Source organism: Notolabrus celidotus, chromosome 23, assembly GCF_009762535.1.
Source record: "Notolabrus celidotus isolate fNotCel1 chromosome 23, fNotCel1.pri, whole genome shotgun sequence".
Taxonomy (NCBI): Eukaryota; Metazoa; Chordata; class Actinopteri; order Labriformes; family Labridae; genus Notolabrus; species Notolabrus celidotus.
Window position 1 is genome coordinate 14211340 of NC_048294.1, and position 17170 is coordinate 14228509.

Consider the following 17170-nt stretch of genomic DNA (forward strand, 5'->3'; position numbering starts at 1 on the left):
GAGACACAAGCACTTCAAAGAAGCTAAAGTGAATTAAAAAGTTAGAAGACAAAGAAGATACAAAACAACTTCAAATAGACATAAAATTACTTCAAAGACAAGGAAAATGCCAAATAACTTCAGAGAAACTCAATCACTTCAAGGGAAGAGGAAAACAAAAATATATATAAAAAAGATGCAAGTCAGCTTCAAACAGATGCAAAATTCCTACAAAAATGAATTTCAAAACAAAATCCTTCATGCAAAATATAAAAATAAAGAGACCTAATCACCTCAAAAAGGTCAAAAGAACCAGGTGCAAAATTGAAAGCAACTTCAAAGAAACACAAAATCACTTCTAAGAAGCAAAAAGGAAAATGAAAATAATTGTGATAAATGATGCAACTAATCTTTGAAGTCACAAAATGACTTCAAAGATAAAATGCAAAAAGAAATCCTTTAAAAATGGTCCACAAAGGGATGTAAAATGACTGTAAACGGAGACTAAATCACTTTACAGAAGCAAGAAAAGAAAAAAACATCCATCACAAAATTACTTCAAAGATGCACATCAACAACTACTGTAAATAAAACAACTACAAAGTGATATGAAACAACAACAAAGGGCTGCAAAACATATACATGTAAAACAACTACATGAAATTAATTAACTGCAAAGAAACATTCAAAGAAAACATGTAAAGCAATAGCAGAGAAATACAAGCGCTTGTTGAGCTATTAAAGGAGTGATGGGCTTTGCATGTCCATGCCAATGGACCAGTTATCCAATAATATTCCTGATGAACAGCTACAGCACCTCATATTATTAAAGTCACCCAGAATACAGTTTATAAGGCTTCATAAAAGGTATATTCTGTATCACTTCTTGGTCGTAACAACTATATAGTCTAAAACCGGAATATATCTCACAGTAGAGAACAACTTACATTAACATTTGGCATTAAGCCTTCAAAAGCTGCTTTAGTGTTAGTTAATGGTGCATGTTTTTGTAACTGGTGTGGACAAATTCAGATTCTATGTGCAAATCTACACCTGATATTTGCAGATACAGCAGCCTCTGAACAAGGAAGCTATCTTCATTTCTCTTTGCAGGCCAATTAGTGGTCCGATCAGGAGGTCCCAGTGGTTTAGGGAGGCGTAAATACTAACCGTCATTTCCATTCATTTGTATGCGGCTGCAGGTGCACTACCTTATTATGTATTCAAGCCCAAACCTGCCTCCCAAACAGGCCATAAATTAACTTCTTTTAGAGCTTCGGTCTCGGAGAAGCATTGCATCTTTGTTTGAATCCTCTCCTCCGGCCCAAAGTTCACCAGAAAAAAAAGCCCCAGAACAAAGCAAAGCCATCAATTTTGTCGAAAAAAAGTTGCCGTCATATTGTAAAATGCACATAGACAAATGTATCAGATTTTACAGAGTTGTAAAGCGGTTGATGTACTGCGGCTCTGTCAGGCTTTGTCAGTTTGATAGCTTTTGGGTACCTTTTAACACCACCAACTGGGTCGTAAGAGTGGCTTGGATAGCTTTAAATGCTAAGTTGACATTTTTGGTCCATATCTGCACTCCAGCCCAGAAGAATGTATCCTTTAACTCGATGATTTTAATTTTCCTCGTGCCTTTCTGTTTTACTGGCGGTAAGGTTAACAGTGTTATACTATAAACTGCGTTCTTGGAATACAGATATAATGACTTAAAACGTCAGTGCGGATTTCAGTCAGGAGCAGCTGATTTGATCTCTGCACTGTTCACTGGTCAGACATACTGCAGAGGCCCTTATCTGCAAGCAGTGTTCTTATAAGAATCCTTGCTGCAATGGAGAGATAGCATCTCCCTCTCTATTCATAAAATGAATGCATATCTGCATCTGCAGAAGCTACTTAATGCTCTGCTCTCACATCCTCTTGGCATGCAATCTTTGTATCTCTGCCTGCAGAAGTTGTTGAGTATTGAAATGTGTCTGCTAAGTGTTTTGACCCCCTAGGGACAACTTAACTGCATGTCAAATTAAGGGTGGAGGGTTGGCTTGCAGATAATGAAAGCTGTAGTGTAAAACACACACATTTTTGAAGCAGACTGTCACTGGTCATGGTAGCATTGAATGTTGAGCTTGACAATGTCCTAGCCTCGAAGGCCTTTATTAAAATTAAATGCATAAATTAAAATGATGTGCTTGTGGAATTTAAAATAGCCTTAGCTTACTGGATTCTTTGGATGTACAGTGAACAAATTGAATTGCAGCCTCAATTGATTTCATGGTCTACCAATTCTCTATGTCCTACTTGCACACAATATTACGTCCTTGAGCCTAAATCCAAACTTCTTTTTTATATTCCTTGCATTACGAGTAAAGAAGAAAAAGGTGACATATTTTCCAAAACCTTGCCTGTTCCTCTACTTACTGGAGTGGTGTAAAATCCCTCACACTAAGAAAGGAAAAGAGGTGCATCAACACACTACACTACTCTTTTTGTCCGAACTGCCAAATGTGGTTGTTACAGCCAAAGTCAAGGGGCCTGGAAGTAATTCCACTGAAACTGAGAGAAGTGAGTGTATAATACGCACTTTTATAACCTTTTCCTTTCTACATTGGAAAGCTGGCTGCAAGCAGTGATTAATGCATAGTGCTGTTTTTCACACAGATATTGCTATAACTAGCTAAAGCTTTGTCATGCACATTCACCATCATGACCGCTGGGGCAGTCATCATCACCCACTGCATGCAACCTGCATTTAAAGCTCCCGCGAGAAACTGGTTTGTGGCGATTCTGTCGCCCCCTGTGGTGAAAGCGGCGTGTCTAAACACTCTGTTGTCTCATCCCTATCCATGTGTAAATAGTGAGTAAAATAAATTGAATCCGCTTTCCTTTTAAGTTTACCTCACAACTGTCAACCTAACCACAGGCGGAGCCCATTTACAGACCCTTTCCACTACACAGTTCCAGCTCTACTCGACTGGACTCGGCTCTAGTCGGTTTGGGTACCTTTTCCACCAGCCCGAGTACCGGCTCACGGTGGGCGGGGTTGTCACGACACAGCTGCGTTCACGTCATATTCATATTCGACCGCTTATTCGTGGCACAACCCGTGCATCTCCTCACAAACACTTACCCGCCCCCTCCCAAAAATTGGTCAATTCTGCGAATCCATGAACGCGGAAATCATAGGGCCCTACACTGGGAATCGTCACGCTAGAAGGCAGTCTAACTTTTCCCCCCTGGGAGACCCTAAAACCAGACTCCAGATTCTATAACATTGCAACCTAATATAACCCCAATCATAAGGCTGGTACATAAAGGGTGTACTGAAAACATACTGGTAAATTGGTAAATAAGCTAAAGACAGTAATTATGTTTCTCTCTAAAGTTTTAAAGTTATAAACTGCTGCCTCAAACCATGTCTTTAAGTTTTTAATCTGGCATTTGTAGAATATTCTTTATCAGACACATCCAGATGCTTTAGTACTCTCTATTTCAAAAATAAAATCTTTTCATCTTCAATAACCCATTTTTATTATTCAATGTCAGCTGCAGTGGTGCGATAACACAAAATAATAATGCCAAACTCTGAAATTCTTCCACATAAAAGCTGTTCTTAAACCTGTTGACCCTGAAGCATACAATATTCAATAGTTTGTTCAAGTACAATTACAGAATATGCTTTGCTCATGCTTTGGAGTCACTCATGGAGCTGTAAAGAATCAAGAAAATAATTGTGTGTTATTTCCATCAAGCACCGGCTGAAGTCTCCATCTCAACTCATACCCCTATTTCCTGAAAGCAGGGGAATGTAGTGAAAGCTTGTGTCAAAACCTGTGTCCAGGCTCTTTGTGAGACAGGACAGCTAAAGTGTTGAGAGGCGCAGACCTCCAGGACCTTTTCCTCGGTCGTGTGCTTTCATTTTTTTTATTTGCGGCCTTTGCTTTTCTCCTTTTGTGGCATTCCTGCCAAAGAAAGGGCCCCAGCAGACCAACCTGTCTCGCTCCTAACAGCATGATAACGCCGGTCTTAGGGACCTTAGAAAAACTGAGGGCCTCACTGGAGCAGCGGGAGAGATTTGGACCACAGGAATGTGAGCAAAGTATAGAAGCTCTGCGGCTTTACATTTTGTTTTAGCCCAGGTTAAACCATTGACATTCAAAAAGACAAGACTTCTGAGTAAATAAGTTGTGTAAAGAACACATAAGGTGGCATGTTTTTCGCCACGAAAGTCAATCCGATCTATGAGTTAACACTTGAGATCTGGCAACTTGTTATCTCAAAACTGTGAGGGGAGAATTAGTGGAAATATAAAAGCATCATTTCCCCTTCCTCACGATGTTTCTGAGAGCCTCACATGTCAGCACCCAGCTGCGGGGATAAACATTTCAACAGCGAAATAAGTCTTAAAATCCATCATTTAGACAGCCTGTATGAGGATTCAGAGAGTTATTTTCTGTAGGGTCCTTATTTTCCAACTTGTCAACTTGCTGTGCTGTCTTTGATAAGTCGAAAAAGATGCCTCATCTTTCCTGACTAGTCATGCCATGAGCAGGAAATAAAGGTTTCTGTGTAAGGGGTCTGAAATGCTGAAATCATCACGTTCCAGGCCTGGAAAATGATCTAATGAGGGTAATGAACAACTATCAAGTAGACTGCAAATAGTGTGAGAGAGTAATACACCAGTTTGCAGTCTGGCAGTGTAATATTTAACAGAATAAGGTGAGGCACATTAGACGGTTAACTCCACACAAAGTGGATCAGTGCTTCTTTGGGCACACAGAGTGGGTTCGCCAGTTAGAGTTGCACAAGCACGAAACTGACCCGCAGGTCCTCCAAATCTCCCTTCACAATCATCAACGTTAAAAAAACAAGAGCTTCAGCTTCTGATTGTTCTCAGACATGGCAATGGAATTTTTTTTTTCTGACAATTGATTGATTATTGTTCTCTAATTGCAGAAAGTGGTGAAAAGGGCAGCCACTGTTTTGGAATTCTCAATGTGACAACTTCAAATGTCTTGTCTTTTCAACAATCACACACTCAAACATTTTTTGGTTTGAATTTGAGAGACTGGAAGCAAACAGTTTTGACAGCTTTTTTCCTAAGAAATCACTTGAGATTGATTTGTTTTTTTCAAATCCAAACATAACTTTCTCTAGAATAAATCAGACTTGTTGAGCCACTGAGTCTACTTGTAGAATATACACAGTGATTGGTGAAAGACAGATCGCACAAGATCTCTCTCTTCTGATCTTATAGTGTGTGGTGTGCACTACAGAGCACAGCACACACTAACCGATTCTCCAGCAGAGTATCAGGTTCTTTGCGCTCAATATTCCAAATCTTGCGTAGTAAAACGGGACTTTGGTGTAAACAAACATGGCTGACGGATTTTCGGTCAAACTCTTCTCTTTGTCCGTCCTGTTGCAGTAGGTTTAGGACGAATTGTTATATTTAAACATTCATTCTGTTGCTACAACTCAACCAGTTGGTCTTCCATTTGGGAGGTCCAAGAGACTTTTGTTTTCACCAGCGCCATGTTTTTGTTTGTTTTTACTTCCTCTTCCGTCAGTCAGCTGAATTAGCTCTTGCTCCAGCACTCGTGACATTACACACTGTGCGTGCTCGGCTCCCCTCGGAGCATCCCACACACTACAGGATTTATAGTTGCAAATATTAAACATGTTCATTATTTACGATCTCTCCTTCTGACGCCTTCCGAGTGGCTCCGACAGGACAAAATCACTCTTAACACACCCCACACCACGGGAAAAATCAGACACGATGTCGTTTGCAAACATCAGACAATCGGGCCTTTGCTGGCTTTGATCGTTAGGGGGAGATCGGGACAAAAATCTGCCCGATTATCCTGTAGTGTGTACCCGCCTTTAGGGAAAGTAATCCAAGCGCACCACAAATCAACATCATGTCCTTTGTCAAACTGGAATAAAATTAGATACTGCATATAAAGACACCTTCAAAATTATCATCTACTACCTCACTGCTCCTTTTCCCTAATCCCCTTTGCTGCCTCTGTCCTTTCCTCTCTGTAGATTTAAGCTCTTTAATTAATTTATGGCATAACCAGGTTTATAATGTCCACTCATTGTCAGAATACCTTAACAATCTAACATTAACTGTAATATATAAAGCCCTACACGTAACACTTGTGTTGTACTAGATTCAGCTGAAGTGTACTGGAGATGGAGTGACCTTACATTACTGTATGAAAGAGGCCGGTGATTGGTAGCCATGGAGACCATCAACTTTGCTGCTGTTGCAATCCATTCACCAAAACCCAATTGTAATCCCCCAACTGCCAAAACAGCTTAAAGCTTACTGACACCTTTCTTCAATCAATATGTTTTATTATCTGATTTAAATAAATGAAAAACACTTATAATTTTGCTTGTTAGTGCAAATATACGTGGGAGGAAGGAGGAATATGAAAAGTGAATCACAACCAATGTCTGATCCCAAGGGAGATGACTGTACACTCAGGGCAACAACAGAAAATAAATCTGACATCTGAAAGTGAGTGTAGCCCACGACCTTGAGCTTTAGATTGTTATATAAAGCAATGCCAGATCACTACAGAAAAAGCATTTAGATAGAGATGTGAAAAGAAAAGTATTAATTAATCCACTTATTCTGCTTCGGATCAGGCTCAATCACTGTTTGGACAAAGTTATCACTGCCGGCTTTAAATGCAAGACCTTCTCACAGTTTAAGTTTAAGGCTCAAAAGGTGCTGTTCATCTACGGAACCATCCTTTAATTTGTACGGCAAAAGACGTTGAAAATAGACGTGAAACTTGCATGACCAACAGACTCACAAAATACAGCTTTGAAGAATGGTTATCTAAATTGAAACGCCAGTAAAAGCCCTCACTGTACATAACACGAGCCACGAAGCCGTGCCCCACGTTAGCTAACCTAATGAAGAAAATCAGAGAGCCCATGTCTCCATTCATAACTGAAACGACAAATTGGATTCCTCCTGGCTTTTTCAATTGTATCCAAAAAGGTAAAAAATCAAATCAAATAAATGGAACTGCCACGGGAAAAGGGAATTCACTCGCTGAAAAGCTGCTCTACATCAACCGGGTTGAAAAAGGGGGCATCACCGACTACAGAAGGAACAATACATGAAGAAAAAAAAGCATGTTTCTTTAAAGTGAGGGCGACAAATTCACCTATACTGGTGTAATAGTGTATATGAAAGAACAATGCGTGAGAACAAAGTGTAGGACTATAAAAACAGAGTGAGTCAGTATGGAGACAAAAAAAGGGTTGATCACTTATTCATGAAGTGGAGAACGGTTCCAGTAAAGTTTGGCTTTCAGGGAAGTGGTAGTCATCAGTTTGTGAGAGAATAAAGATTTAATTCATTAAATTCTAGAAGACATTATACAAAAATGTAAAAGCAAAAACTTGCCGAAGAAATTTTAAAAATGAACACAGCAGGGCGAGTCAAAGTACACACACCAGAAGAAGGGTTGAAGTGGCGGATGATTACAGTTAAGTCTGCTATAAAAGGAAAAGAGATTTAAGAGACTGGAACCTAGAGGACATTTGGGAAAATGTAACTGTTAAAACTTGCCAAATAACTGAATGTGAAAAACTCTTTAAAAACAAACAAAAAAAAAAAAAAAAACACCCTGCCTGTGTGCCATCTTTCACTATCTCTACGTTTCCAATCAATATGTAGCACATGCTCTACCCCTACAATGGCCCACAACGCAACAACAGTTCAACTAAGGCAAAGGAATAATTATTTTATTTCCTACCACAGTGGTCCCATCAGGTATCACACCAGATGTTAGGTTCAACTGCTGTTGTATTAAATAAAACCTGGATTATATTCCACAGGGAGCCTTTACCTGAATTAAAAAAGATGAAAACAACGAGCAGATTGACATCATTTAGACAGAAAATGGCAAATATCCAAGTGAGTTTAAGCCAGGGGTAAAGTCAAGGTTTGTACTCTTCGTAGAGGAGGCTGTGTGTACAAGTGTGTGTGTCATCTGCTTGAGGGCACTTCTACCAATGCAGATAACGTGACAGATGGCACTGCAGTCCTGGATATAATGAATGTAATTGTCAAATGAGGATACAAGTGACAATAATGATATTCTGAGATACATCACGAGAGTTAGTCACACGTCTGAATCACACAAAACTGAATCCATGGGTGAGAGAATCCTCGTGATGAGACCTCTTCCAAGTCATGTTGTTTAGGAGGACATTCAATAAAAGGTCCAAGTATATTCCAAGCCTTGAATTGGAAAGGAAAACATCAGACCAGAATCAAAGTGATAGGCTTGGTTACATTTTCCACTTTGATTTTGATGTTGAAAGACAGGGTGCCGTCCTCACATCAAAGCGTTCAGTACAGTGACCCCTCAACCCTGCAATCCTCTCAGACAAGAGGAAGGCATGTCTTCCTCACCATGGGCAGTTTTCTTATATGTCTAATAAATCATAACATTTGAGCAGTTTTAAGATGAATTAAGCAAAAAATAAAAGTCAAGACATGTAAATATACAAGGAGGGATCTCTGGAACAATATCTTTGAAAATTTGACATCTTCATATTTTATTCTAACATAAATATCATGAAAAATGAAGACACACACAACACGGCATCTCTCCTCCTCACACTCCAGTACATTTTGAGCAACAAACTGCAACAGCATGCAGGCCTGCAGAGGTACATCTCGGGATTCAAGCACCTTTGAAAGACTCAGTTTACAGACAGCCACAGTCTTAGCCATAAGGGCAACATATTCATTTTAAACTGGAGACTATTTTCATCCAACTGCAAAAACTTAATTCATAGGCATGCCTAAGATATGCAACTTCTTTGCAAAGCCATTTTTACATAAGAGCATATTCTTTCCATCCCCATGTGGAAAATGAAAACACACATTTCTCCACTTCAAAAAAATCTCCCTTTAAATGACAGCAAAATCCAAGTCAAGCATAATCAAAGTAGGAAATTAAAATTTTCATATTGGCTGTCAATATGTCGCGCGTTGATCAGCGCTGATTGCACCTGAACGCATCAATAGCCCAGTTAAAGTAATTAAGAGAGGAGTGCATGCCAAGATTGACATTACAGAGCACAACACTGCTGCAGGGATTCATTCATTCGTGGGCTTTATTATCGCCCAACACAGATAACTATGGTTGTGCGCACATGCATTTTTGTAAAGGAAAGTCACACTTACCGCGGATTTAGAAAGCACTGCTGCAAAGGAGATATCGCTCTCGTCCTTCCATGCAAAGTAAAAGCGATAAATTCAATGTAAAGTGTCTTGCAGGCGTTTGGGTACCGTCCTTACGCACTATGCGTGGAGGAGAGAGAATCCAAATAGTTCAATATCCTCGTTTAAAATCGGCTCTGTTCTGATCTGATGTGCGTCCACAATCCCGAGTCCCCCCCCTGATGAAGCCAGCAGCTTCCTCGCGGTGTATCCACGGGTATACTGTTGTCCCCACTCTTTTTTTTACATCCCTTTATGGCACGAGGCGTCCTTCTGTGCGGGGGCTACATCACGTCCCGGAGCTAAAAACGACCTCGCCACTCAACGCGCACACACGCACAAAAAAAAATATCCAGAAGAATTTGACACACCGCACAAGTGGAAATATTGTGAGGAAAAAAGCTCCACAGAGGGGTAAAGAGTCGAAGTTGTTTGGTTCCCAAAAACCTGAGCTCTTTTCTGCGACTATGACAAACCAATTGTGCGCACTGGCTGGGAGTAATTCTGTATGGAGAGCAGTGAAAGGTGAGAGGAAAAACTCGGATGTGGATTGCCGCTCTCGCCGTATACTCGGGCTCCACCTAGCAGAGACAGCATGCTACAACCCCTAAAAAAGAATCTACACCATAACTTGCCTGAGGCTGGCAAGGAGACCTGTTATATTACATTCTGTGTGTGCCTGTGACTGCAATATTTATGCCTGACTCTCTCGAAAAGGCAATTCTTCGAGAAAATATGGAGTAAGAAAGAACACTCCATCAACGCTCCAATCAAGGGAATGCAGATTTTAGTTAATGATAAATATGCTTATCACTTCTCTTTATGGAAGATTGTTTTATTATTATTATTTCTAGGACGACGTAAGCAAGATGAGTCTTTCAGGGTATGTTCACAGGTATTATTTCAAGATCTAGACACACACATTCATTTGCTGGAGGCTGGTGAGGCAACATGTTTTTGATCCCACTATAAAACAAACGTCATTTCACCCTGAAACACAGATGAAGGTGCAATAGCTGATAAATATCTGGTGCCTAAGCCTTTAGAGGAAATGATATTAATCAAAAACACAAAAAATCAGAAAAAAATCTTTTAAAAAAAGAAAGTTTTCTTCAGGAGGTATTGTTCTTACAAAAGCTCAAGGTGGAACTACATCCGTACATTATTTTGCTAATTTTCATGATAATATATATTTTACATTACTATTTTTACAAGATCTTGACTTAAATCATTATATTGAATTAACAAAGTTGATTTTTCTGTGATTATGGGTGAAGCTTAGTTGTTTTCTCCAGATCTCATAACTTTTCTCATTATCATTTTCTCCTGATAACAGGAACTAGCTAGCCAAAATTAGGTTGGTCACTCACTATAATAGGTGACACCACTTTTTCATGCTGCCATTATCATGTGAAGGAGGTTAGATTGCCTATTTCTATGTTTAACAATATAATACTACAACATGGACGTAGTCTCACTGACATCGCCCACTGGTTTCTGAAAAGGCATTTTGAAACTATTGTGTAAATGCATTGTAATATGTATAACTATACATATGCAAGTTTCCTATATTATATGTAATGTTTTTCAACGCCTTCAAAAAGGTTTCTTAAAAAAAAAAGAAGTTTATTGAAACTATTGTAGCCACAAAATTAGACCTGCTGACTCAACCTAACTTTGAGTCAACTTAGAAAAGACCTAAAGAACAAGCTGAGGCGGGCTGCAAACATACATTGTGCTTCCTGTAAGTCAACTTGACCACGCCCCGAGTTATGCAAATATATGTATACCTCTAAGTCTTAGTAACTACAAAACAGATAAGTTATGAAAAACATCACCCAGGAATGAAGCAATGAGCCATTAAGACCAAACCCATTTTTAGTATGAGGCTGTAAACATGTTTAACTTTGCTCTAAAAATGGGTGTAAATGGGACTTCACAGGCCTCTGCAGCCAGCCTCTAGTGGACACTCAAGGAACTGCAACTGTTTTGCATTAGCCTCACATTTCAACACCAGGGGTTGTAACTTGGTTTGAGAACATAGAAGTAACTGAAATGAAATTTGTAAAATTGTGTAAATAAATGTATTAATGCATGTTCGAAGCTCAGAAGCTTGCATGACATATGAAAGTTCTTTATAGCATGTCCTTAAAGATGAGTTCACGGTCCTTTTTCATGTTGCAATCATACAGGTTAATTTGCAGGAGACTGTTGAAGCACCATTATTGATCTATCAAAAATGAGAGCTATTATTTGATACAAAAAAGTAAAAAAGACACAAACAAATCACTAAAGATGGATAATTTCCTCTGAAGACATTTGTTGCATGGTGTTTGCAGTATTTTGGTCCAGTGTCCTTAAAGGTAAGTTCATGGTCCTTTTTCTTGCTAGTATCTCTGAGCTCTGCTCGTTGGTGTCTGTTTTAGCATCAAGCTTTGATCACACTGTTATCTGTTTTTTTAAAGCCTAAAATGCCTTGGAACAAACAGCACATAATGTAAGTACCAGGTAGGTTTTTAGATACTAATAATAATCAGAAATGCTAAGAAATGCTAAATAATATTTTAAGTTATCCCATTACTCAAAAACATTGGTAACAAACATTCTCAGTTTCGTTTTGAGAATGTTTTTTTTTTTTTTAAAGAGACTTATGTAACCAAAATATTTTTACTGTATGTCCTTAAAGATGTGTTCACAGTCCTTTTTCTCACTGGAATCAAGTCGATCAACTTGCTGGAGGAGGTTGAATTTACACATATTTCATGAATTGATTTTTCCCCGGATTACATTTACCAGAGAGATAATGCTCAGAAAAGCACAGCAAAAATTCAGATGACCTTTGGATGCCCCAACAGCTGCACATCTACCAGCTGGAATCAGCCTGACTCAACCTCTCAATCATCCCATAGCCAATTAATCACTTTAATAATCCCCATTACAATCAAACAATAACAAGTAATCATGCAATCACTCTCCCAGTATTGCACTAATGAGCCCAGTGCCAACACAGGCCTGCCAAATGTACGTTTTTGCACTTGTTTCCTGTCTAAGAAACACCTTGAACTCCTGCACTCCCTGATGAAAAATAACCGTCTGCCTGTTATCTTTCCCCAACACTCCCCCCTTGCCAATGCAAATGGATTACTCCAGGTAGAGCGCTGACCAAAGCCGTCTTCCACTCCACTTACATAAACCGCAAAGCTTCAAAGCGATACTTTAAGTGCCATGCAATAAGCTGCTGACATCTCCACGATTTAATATATACACAAGAACTACGAATAGCAGTGCTTACATTAGGAGTGACGTGAATATTACGCCACTATTGAGACACACATGCCTACAGACTCATAGAATAGAAGTCAGATTCAGATCAGCTCTTTTTTATCTACGGAATAACACACTCTTCATCATTAAAGTATAAACAGCTTTGCCCGTCCTTTGCTGGGATGGAAAAAAGCATTTCAAAAACATGGAAATGAAGGCAAGTTAGCCCTCACTACAGCTAGTTTTACTGAAGAAAGAAGACAGAGAATCATAAAAGTGAAAGGAAACATCCCTGAACTGCATGAAAATATTTCAGTTTTCTTCTGGAGTTTGTAAAGGAAGGCCAAGTGAAACGCCAATTCAAAATTATGAATCAAGAATTACTTTTGAAATATATTAGAGGAACAAAGAGCTGAAAGCATCAGTTTAATGACCTTGAATAGGATGTACTGTAAGAAATCAGACTTTGTGCTTATTAAACCTCCCATTAAAACCTCTTTGTAGTCTAGTATTGCCATTCTAATATTTAGTAAGTGGATCAGCAAAATCATTTGTTCATTGCTTCATACTTGGGGAGATTTCTGCATGTTAATTCTAAACGGAGTGTCCGCGAGACATAGACAACATTATTGCCATCAGATAAAAACTTGATTCAAATAAAATATTCACCAGGAATTCAACAAAAGCTCTGTTCATTTACACATCCAGCTTGTGAAATGCAAGATTAGAATGGGTTCATTTTTTGAGGTGAAGTGTTTTTACTACAGATGTAACACCCACACACATTCTCATCGTGATACAAACATCATAAATATATCCTTTTTCTTTCAAGTAAAAAGAAAAACTGAGTGTTTAAGCCTTATTTAATGCGAAAACCTCACCAGGGAAGATGTTTTCTATAACTTATGTTAAATGCTGATGAAAACTTTAAAGCTACTGCAGTCAGAGTTTATATATATGAAGCTCAACACATGATAACTGTTTATTTGAAAGGGGTTGCTCACAGAGATGAACTTAGGGCTGTCGCAATAACCAGTATTGATGATAACCATCTTTAAAAAGTAAATGAATGTAGACATCGTGTTTATTTGTTCATAGTTTGAAGCAGTTGTGGTTCATTATGTTGACTGCGGCCTGCGGTAAAACCAAGCGCCAACCTCCAGTCTCAAAATATGAAGCCCATGCCGAAGTGTTATAAACTGCTATTTATCAAGAATCCGCTTGAGGCTGGCTGCAGAAACACCAGCAACCACATGCACACCAATTCAAAAAAGACAATCTTTGCAGCATTAATAAACATGTTTGACTCCAGGTCGGGAACACATAGCTGTTGGCTAAGAGGCTCAAACTCCGCCCCTTTACGTCACACTATGCCTGGTTGAGTTCTGCATTTCCTATATGGCTGCCACCACCTATTGGCTTCAAAACAGCGCTCAGGAACAGATGGGTGACGTCACGGATACTACGTCCATTATTTATAGTCTATGGGTAAAACAAGGGACAAAGAAGATGCAGCAGGAGCAAAAGAAGAAGATTCATTTGTAAGTTAGCCAGAAAACTTTTACGCAGTGTGTGGCCTCTACTACAATGCAGGTAGATTTTTTGATTTTGTTAAATAGACGGTGTGTTTGTGGACACTCCAGTCTATGAAAAATGAAAAATGGACAGAGAAAAAGTTAAAGATATGACTGGTGGACATCAAACCAAAGATACAAGAGTGGTAAGTTGTCTCTGTCCTTGCATGATCTTGTGATATTGATTTAGTTGGCATATTGTTGTCAGATGTTGGGCCTTTATTGATGTTTTGTTAGCAGTTTATCATGTTGCCTTTTCACTATTCATTATCAGTTTACTTGTCCTTTCTTGTACATTTTATGTACAATTATGGTTACAGACCATTTCTTCACTTCCTTATGCTTGTGTTCAGAGTATTTTGCCAAAGAAGAGATTTTTTCAAATTTTCAATAAATACTGCACTATTGTTATGGGACATTTTTTTGACCACAGTAATCATGTGGTGAAATACTAATATCCTGACAGCCCTAGATGAACTCATAGATTAATGCCATCCAACTCTACCATAACACTTGCTCTCAAGAGCATCTTGTTATTCATTGTTTTGGTCCATGGGCCTGCATCTTGACTGTTTTGTTACCCTCTAATAGCTCTCATCAGCTTGTTTCTAATTGCATAGTGCAGCTGTTTTAAGGGAAATAGCTTTAAAGAACAACTGTCCACCATCTGCCCATTTAAAAAAAAGGCAAGAATAAGAAGGAATTAACCATTAGCTTTTGATGCATAATGAAGCTAAATAGCCATATACAGCCCTTAAATGTAATGATTTACCAAGTGGCAACCTCTGGTGTGCAAAAATGAAATGCCAAAAAACAGCAGTTCCTCGAGTGTCCACTTGAAGCTGGCTCCAGAAGCCAGGGAATCCTAATCAGGCCCCATATCAAAATGTCAATTTTAACAGGATAATTTAAATGTTAACAGCCAAAAATTAGGTACATAGCATATTCTGAATCAAAATGTACAGCAGGTGAATTTGTAAATAACTTATCTATTTATATTATATTGAGGCTGAGTTATGCCTGTTTCTAGCTTAACCAAAGGTTTGCTTGAGTCACCATTTTTCAAAATGGCGACCACAATTTGGGGTTCATAGCGCCTCTCCAGAAACCAATGGGTGACATCACAAAGGCTATGTCCTTGTTTAGTAAGGTCTATGGGGTATACCAAAAAAAAGTTAAAATGGGAGTAAAGATTGAGAATGCTTTTGACAGGTGGCCTACTGAAGATGTGCTTTGAAGTCTGATGATGGCTTCCGGTTGCCATATTGGAAATGCTGACTCCAACTCTCTTTAGGTCTGTTCTCTGCACTTTACCGCTGTGACTGCATGCACACATTACTGCATCTCACTGGTTTTAAACTACGTTTTTATATTTACTTACTGTAGGCTTGGGGTTATGTATTTATTTCTTTATTTGTAGAGTCTACTTTTAGCTTGTTATCTATTCTGTATGCTGCTGGACCTGAGTAATGTGTTTCATTCCTTCATGTTTTTAAATATGACTGAATGACAGTAAAATGGACCTTGAACATTGAACCTTGAACCTTGAACTACTTTCTGCTAAGCAAGAAAATGGGAAGGAGGTGGAGTTGAAACCATAGCCTTGCTACCTGGGAAACGGCTACAATGCAACCCACCTGTCAGTCAAATCAAACGTCCCAGGCTGTAAACATGAAATTCTGCTATGAAAGGGGTTTGCTTTTGAACAAGCTCTGAAGTGGACACTCAAATATCTGCAGTTTGCATTTCCACATTGGCTTCATTTTCAACACTGAGGTCACTGCTTGATGGCTGTAATGTAGTTGTATATTTTAGTAAATGCAATGTATTAAGCAGCAAGTTTGATTCCCTGGAATCAACTTAAAGCTAAAAAATGTTTGAATTTCTAAGCATGTCTTGCTGCTTTGGAAGACAAAATATGTGCATAATTAAGAAAATCAAGGGGCATTCAATACTCACTGTAGGATACACTCTTTGCCAAATGAAAGCTGAAAGTGCTTTGTTTCACGAACTTGCAAAAAACACTTTAAAAATATTCATAAAATGTACCTGCATGAGGTCGAATAAAGTCTTTTTATTCCCTTGCATGTAAGTGTAACAAAAGCAAAATTCTTTGAAAAGTTAATGAACACAACAAGCAACAAAAGTAGGAGAAAAATCTTTTAAACATATTTACTGAGCCATTCAGAGCCATTTGTGTAACAACAAACTCGTTTCAATGTCTTTTCCCTTGTAAACAACAACATTTCAGCTCTAAGGCAATATGGATAATTGTGTGCGTAACATGCTAATGCTAAATATCCAGCTGCCAAAAAAGGATTTTCTAAATACAGAGAGTTAAGCACCTGAGACAGCGTCATAATTGAACGCCATAAAGTGATGCACGGCTCCATAAAACCTCTGTACAGCCACTCACCGTGCTGTTGTTAGAAACTCCTGCCAAATATAAAGCTGTTCAGGAAAATTAGGGCTTATGGGGACAGTTGTTGTGCAAAGTGAATCCAATAATGAAGAAGCTATTTTCCTTGTTTATCCATGCTAGCAAGCCTAGGAATTATCATCTCCACTGTGCTGACACTTACAAATGCAGCCGTGCTTAAAGTGCTCAGGCAAGTAGACGCTCTTCTTTGGCTATTTGTGGGAAGCAGTGGGGATGTATGCTTGGCTTAGGAGAGTGAGCCATGGAAAATGTAGTGTTAGGTTCACTGATACAAGCACTGAAAATGAGAAGAGTGTAGAGTGCAAGATAAAAGTTTGTTATATAGGTCACAGAGTCCACATGAACATGGGGTGCAAAGTTGGCTTTTAAAAGCTTATCAAAAAGTGCTTCATATTGTTCAAAAAGAAACAGAAATTGCCTGAAAAAGTTATAATAACATTGTTTTTAGAATGTCATCATTCCTTTAGAATGTCCAAACTGTCATATTTGCCTAATTGTGTGACAAGATGTAGTAACAGTCATGGTAACTTAAAAAATAGACATATAACCTACTACACAAATACTAAGTTTATGTATGTACCATGATCTTTCACTGTAATCTTGTTGAAGACACAAAATCTGTCAATGGTGATTTACTTTAAACAACCA

General features: G+C 38.7%; 1 protein-coding gene across 1 annotated transcript in view; it reads right to left on the reverse strand.

Annotated features, from left to right (window-relative positions):
• LOC117807151 (adhesion G protein-coupled receptor L3-like) overlaps positions 1-9791 on the reverse strand; it is a 309664-nt gene extending 299873 nt beyond the window's left edge. The window contains exon 1 of the mRNA XM_034676232.1: positions 9209-9791. The gene's annotated coding sequence lies outside the window, so the exon portion shown is untranslated. The remainder of the gene's footprint in view (positions 1-9208) is intronic.
• Between the last annotated feature and the right edge of the window lie 7379 nt (positions 9792-17170).